Here is a 5,661-nt window from a genome sequence, read left to right as displayed (position 1 = left end):
CTTCCCCCTTGTGGGTGCACGAAGTCACGCCGGCTCACTCTTGGTATTGACGGTGGCCGGTGACGTGCTCTGTGTAAATGTCTCTGGACCACCGGATAGCGTCAGAGACCATTAGGCATCTCATGAGCCGCGCGTAGCGACGGCCCACCCCACAGGTCCACAGCACGCGTTCATTAAGGGGGTCCCAGGCGCCCAAGGCCCCAACGATCAGATGATTGGTGTAGACCTCGTAGCCCTTTGCTTGCAGGGTGTCAGCCAGGGGAGCATACTTTTTGAGTTTGCGGGCTCGGGCTTGGCGGAAGGCCATGGTCCTATTCTCGAACGGGATCGTCACGTCGACGAGGATGATCTTTTTCCGGTCCTCATCCGTGATGACGATGTCCGGGCGCAGCAGGCTGTCGGTGCCGGGGATGGCGCGATTGACAGCGATCTCTCCCAGGGGCGGGGCGATGGCCTTCACCAGGCGGTCCTGGACGGCGTTGTGGCGCAGCTGCCAGGCTCTGCCGTGGGGCCTGCAGCTGCACAGGACGTGGGGCAAGGTCTCCAGGGCGTACCCACACTTCCTGCAGCGCTTGTCCGGGTTCCCGTGGCGGATGGCTCCGTTGAGGGGGACACAGTTCGGCCGGGCGCGGTGTATAAACCGCCAGTCGGCGAAACGGATGAAGCTGCCAGAGGGGAGGAAGTGGTTGCTGGAGTCCCACTTGCTGGTGACCTCGAAAGCCTTGCCCTGGTCCGGCTTTTTCTTCAGGGTGTCCAGGTTGAGCGCGCGGACGGCGGCCTTCAGCGACCTTTCCAGCATGCCTCTGGCTCCGGGGCCGACAATGGTGTTGCCCTCCATCCCGATATGTGGCACCAGGACTCCAAGCTCCCGCCGTTCCTCGCTCCACACCCAGCGGCAGCCCAGTCGCTTTCCCAGTCGGCGCGTGTCGTTGCGGGTGCGGGTCCACAGCGAGGCGATGTCGTCTCTGCCCCAGGCGAACTCACCGTCCAGGGAGCCGCTCAGGAAGGTGGCCACATCTTGGTCAGAGGGAGCTCTGCCAATTCGCTTCGCAGTGGCGGCGCGCAGGGCGGCCGTCGCGATGTACTTTACCACGGCGTCCGGGCACGTCAGGAGGCGGAAGGCATGCGTGATTACCGCGATGTCACACAGGTCTCCCATGCGGGGGACGTTGGCGCCGCCGTGACGGTGAGCAATGTATACGAGCTCGTTGCTGGCTCTCTGGGGTAGGGACAGCCACTTCTTCACCAGCTGCCGGATGGTGTTGTCCGCCTTGTTGAGGGGCACCTTTGCTACGGCGGATCCTCTCAGGATGAAGGCGATGCGGGGGATCAGGAAGGTGTTGAGGGCATTGATTTTCTGCCATGGCGCCAGCAGGGATGTGTCGATCTTGGCGGCATCCTGCAGGATCTCCTGGATGGTGTCCTCGGGGGTCTGCCGGACGCGGAAGCCCATCAGTGTGCCGAGGTGCTGGTACGCCTGCCCCTTTGCCAGGGGGACGACGGACTCGCCCTGGATAAGGAACTCCGTTGTCAGCACCGAGTCCCTCTTGTTCCCGTCAATGTGGAGGGACGCGCACTTCTTGGCGTTGAAGCGGAGTCCTGTCCAGTCCGCAGCTCTCCCGATGGTGTTGAGCATGCCCTGGAGTCTCTCGGGGTCGTCCGCGATCAGGACCAGGTCATCCGCGTAGGCCAAGACGCTCACCCTCTCGCCATGTAGGTCGAAGCTGTCAGTGCCGTCGGAGATCGCCCGCAGGAGCAGCTCCATGGCGAGGTTGAAGACGATGGGGCTGAGGGGGCAGCCCTGCTTCACGCTGCTGCGGATAGGAATCTCGGCGGTCTCTCCTTCCACCGAGCGGATGGTGGTGCTGCAGCCCTCATAGAGTTCCCGGATCAGGCGAAGGAAGGTCTCTGGCATCCCGAACTCCTGGAGTGTGTTGAAGATGTGGTGGTGGGGGATGGACCCGAAGGCGTTGGCCAGGTCGAGCCATACTACCGTGCACTGCTTCCGCTCCCTCCTGGTCGCCTGGAGGACGGTCTGGAGCAGGAAGTTGTGCTCGTAGCACCTCTCTGACGGCATGAAGCCCTTCTGGGCCGGGCTGATGGCTCCCCCGGTCATCGCCCACTCCGTGATTCTGGCTGCCAGGCAGCTGGCATACAGTTTGTACATCGTGGAGCAGAGGGAGATGGGTCTCCAGTTGCTGGGGTCGTCTCACTCGCCCTTCTTGTGGATGAGGACAGTCATGGCCTTCTTCCAGGAGGTGGGAGACCGGCCGAAGCGCCTGCACTAGTTGAAGATGTGGGAGAGCACGAGGCAGCCGGGGTTCCATTTCTTGAGGAGGCTGTAGGGGATGCCGTCTTTTCCGGGTGCGGTGTTCTTGGTTCTGGCGAGTCTCGTCGTCACCTCTTTAGGCGTGAAGTTGGCCTCTAGATAGTCTGCATCGGTAACGCGGGGCAGGGGGCGGAGACACTCCGGGCGCTGCGTGTCGTTCCTGGGCACGTCACCGAACACTCCAAGGAAGTAGTTGTAGAGGCGCTCGGGCGAGATCGTGCAGTATGACGGGGGACCGTCGAGGACCTCTCTTACGGCCTTGGGGTGGTTCGTTCTGTACAGCTTCTGGATCCTTGAAGCTGCTGCTGGGTCGTAGCGGTGGCTGGCATTCCTTCTTCCGGTTCCTCTGGTGGAGGTGTCGCGATTTGGGACGGGTCGTCTGAGGGCAGGCCGGGTGGTCATCTGGTTTGGTGTCCTCTTGGGAGCAATCTCTGCCGACAGCTCGTGGGTGAGTCTGTCGATGAGCGGGTCGAATTCCTCAAAGGAGCTTGCCGCTTGGAGCTCCTCGATACAGGCGGCCTGCCAGGGCGTGGCTGGCCTAACCACCGGCTGTCGGACCTCCGGCTCCTCGGTCGGCGTGGGCAGCGAATTTGCCGCGTGGTCAACGGGTTGTCTCGCTTGCGGCTCAGGGGACCTTCCGGGTGGTTACTGAGGCATAGCCACCAGTGGGGTAGCATCGTTACTGGTTGTTGGTGGGATCAGGTTCGGGCCGGTGGGTGCGGAGGTGACGCCCGGTCTTCCGTGTGCAGCTGTCGTCTGGGGGGATGCTGTGGGAGCGCATGACCTTCTGGCGGCAGGAATCGGCCTGGTGTCTTTTGGGTCCGTGTCGGCCCGTCTGACAGCGGGGGTCGGGTGCTGTGGTCTGTTCGTGGCGTTGGCTCCACTGATGGTAGCAGTGTGCGGGGCGGTCTGGGGGATGATCCTCGTTCCCCTGACAGGTGGGGTTCGCAGGGCGGGCTGAGGAGTTGCGTTGGCACCCCTTGTGGCTGGTGCTCGCAGGGTAGACCGAGAGCCAGCCTTGGTGCCTCCAGCGGCAGGGTCTCGGGCAGCTACGCGTGGCGGAGCACTGACCCTTCTCGGGGCGGGGTCACATTGGTTGGAGGGGGCACTGAGACGCCTTAGTTCAGAGAGCTTCCGGGCGACTTGGGTGGGTGTGAAGGGACTCCAGTTGGTAGGGGCTCGGTCGACGTTTCTCTCTGTGGTAGTCGTCGTTTCGGCTGCAGTGCCCTGGTCCACCAGCGCAGGGGCTGGAGTGGGTTTCTGGGCAGCAGTTGGCAGGGTCGCTCTGGCTCTTCGCAGCGCGGGAGCAGCGGGCTGGGACACAGGATGGCGGGGGACCGGAACCGGAGCTGTTGTTGTGCGGGCTTTCTTGCAGCTGGCCTGATGCGCCTTGCATTTCTTCTGGGACTCGAAGGGCAGGCTGCAGAGGGCGCAACTGAAGGCGGTGGACTGCTTGTGGTATCTCCTCAGATGTCTGGTGACCCCTCCGAGGAGATGGAAGCGTCGAGGTGGCAGGCAGATGGGGCAGATGAGCGCGTCTGTGGTGAGGGGGTATTGGAGGTAGACGGTGTCTGGGGCGGAGCAGCCATTTTGTGGAGCGTTAGCGCCCTCCTGGTCGTCTTCCGTCGCACGGCTGGTGGGGGGGGGGGCGTCCTTCAGCAGTGGCTGTGTCTCGGGAGTACTTGGGGTTCCTCCCGGTGGCTGGGGTTCCTGGCAGGTGTTGGTGTCCTGTAGGGTGTCAGGGAGGTTGTCCCTCGGCGGCGGGGGTTGCTGGGGTGCAGGAGGCGTGTCCGGCCATCGCAGGAGAACAAGGGAGTCATCTCGCAGCGGCTGGGGCTCCTGGGGTGCTGGGGGTGTGGTCGGTGAGCGCAGGAGGACAGGGGAGGCGTCTCTTGGCGGTTGGAGCGATCGGCGGTTGGCGGTCAGGTCTCGCGGGGTCTGGAGCGGCGCGTTCGCGGGAGGGCAGACTCCTGGTTGCTGAAAAACATCAAGGGGCTCCCCAGGCGCCGCAAGTGGCTGCGGCTGGGGCTCCCGACAAGAGTCTCCTGACGGGCCGGGCGGTGGCAGCCCAGGCACGCGGCGAAGCTCTCCGGGCCGCTCGGGCAGCGGCAGCCAGGGCAGGGGGCAGGGATCCCCCGGCCAGAGCAGCGGTGGCAGGAATGTGCGGCAGAGCCCCTCGGACAGCGGTAGCCGGGGCGTGGGGCAGGGATCCCCTGCCTTCTCCGGCCAGAGCACGTAGCAGGGCTCCCCAGGCCGTATAGGCGGCTGGGGCGAGGGGCAGGGATCCCCCGGCGGCTCAGCCGTTAGCGGCTGGAGCACATGGCCGGACACCTCAGGCTGCCGGAGCGGCGGCGGCAGCCGGGACGCGGGGCAGGAGTCCCCCAGAGGCCCGGGCAGCGGCAGCCGGGGCGTGGGGCTGAGATCCCCCAGCGGCTCGGGCAGCGGCCGCCGGGGCACGGAACAGGAGTCCCCGGGCAGCCCGAGCAGCGGCGGCAGCCGGAGCGCGGGGCAAGAGTCCCCCGGCGGCTCGAGCAGCGGCGGCGGGAGTACGCCGTGGGGCTCCCCGGGCGGCAGCCGGGGTGTGGGGCCGGGATCGCCCGGCGGCTCGGGCAGCGGCCACTCGGGTGCGGGGCCGGGATCTCCCGGCGGCTCAGGCGCCGGCCGCCGGGGCGCGGGGCAGGAGTCCCCCGGCAGCTCCAGCAGCGGCGGCGGCGGGAGCACGCTGCTGGGGCCACCGGGGGACTCCTGCCCCGCGGCCCGATCGCCGCTCCCCGGGGGGCCCCGCGGCGTGCTTTGTATAGTTTATTTTTAAATATTCTGTAATAAACTTTAAATCTGTTCTTATCAGTTTAATATCTGATAGGTCCTTGATTTGAGGACTGTATGTTAAATTGATTTTTGAAACAAGGGAATGGAATAGGAGCTTGCTCTGTCCACCCAATGTATTGACCTGTTATTGCAGTGTCTCCAGGACCAGTGCCTCTTCCTCTGGGGAGAATTGTCTGGTTCAAAAGGTAGAAAGAGTTTTGTTCTAAAGATACTGATTTGAGAAGATATTTTTAAAGTACTTGAAAAATCAGGTATCTTTAGCACTTTGGTTTCTTCATGACAACATAGTCTTAAAAGTTTTGGGGGGTGTTTTCTGAGTCTACAGATGTGAGTTTCTTTGTCTTGCTGGAGGATTGTTTTAAAAACTGGAGTTCTTTTGTTTGCTGTGACTCTTCAACAATATGAGGGACGAATGCTTTTTGGACTGAGGGTCTGTTTGGGAGATGGTTGGTTGGGGGGGCAGTTAGTGTGTGTGTGTGTGGGGGGGGGAACACAGATTGGTA

At 63.4% G+C, this 5,661-nt stretch overlaps 1 non-coding gene across 1 annotated transcript; it reads left to right on the top strand.

The window, feature by feature from the left end:
- Positions 1–5,131: 5,131 nt before the first annotated feature.
- On the top strand, positions 5,132–5,316 carry LOC123359421. Its single transcript, XR_006575862.1, has one exon. It is a non-coding gene; the product is annotated as a U2 spliceosomal RNA (small nuclear RNA).
- The last annotated feature ends 345 nt before the right edge of the window (positions 5,317–5,661 follow it).

The sequence above is a fragment of the Mauremys mutica genome, unplaced genomic scaffold (genome assembly GCF_020497125.1).
Source record: "Mauremys mutica isolate MM-2020 ecotype Southern unplaced genomic scaffold, ASM2049712v1 Super-Scaffold_100120, whole genome shotgun sequence".
NCBI lineage: Eukaryota > Metazoa > Chordata > Testudines > Geoemydidae > Mauremys > Mauremys mutica.
This window is presented reverse-complemented; position numbering and strand designations above follow the sequence as displayed.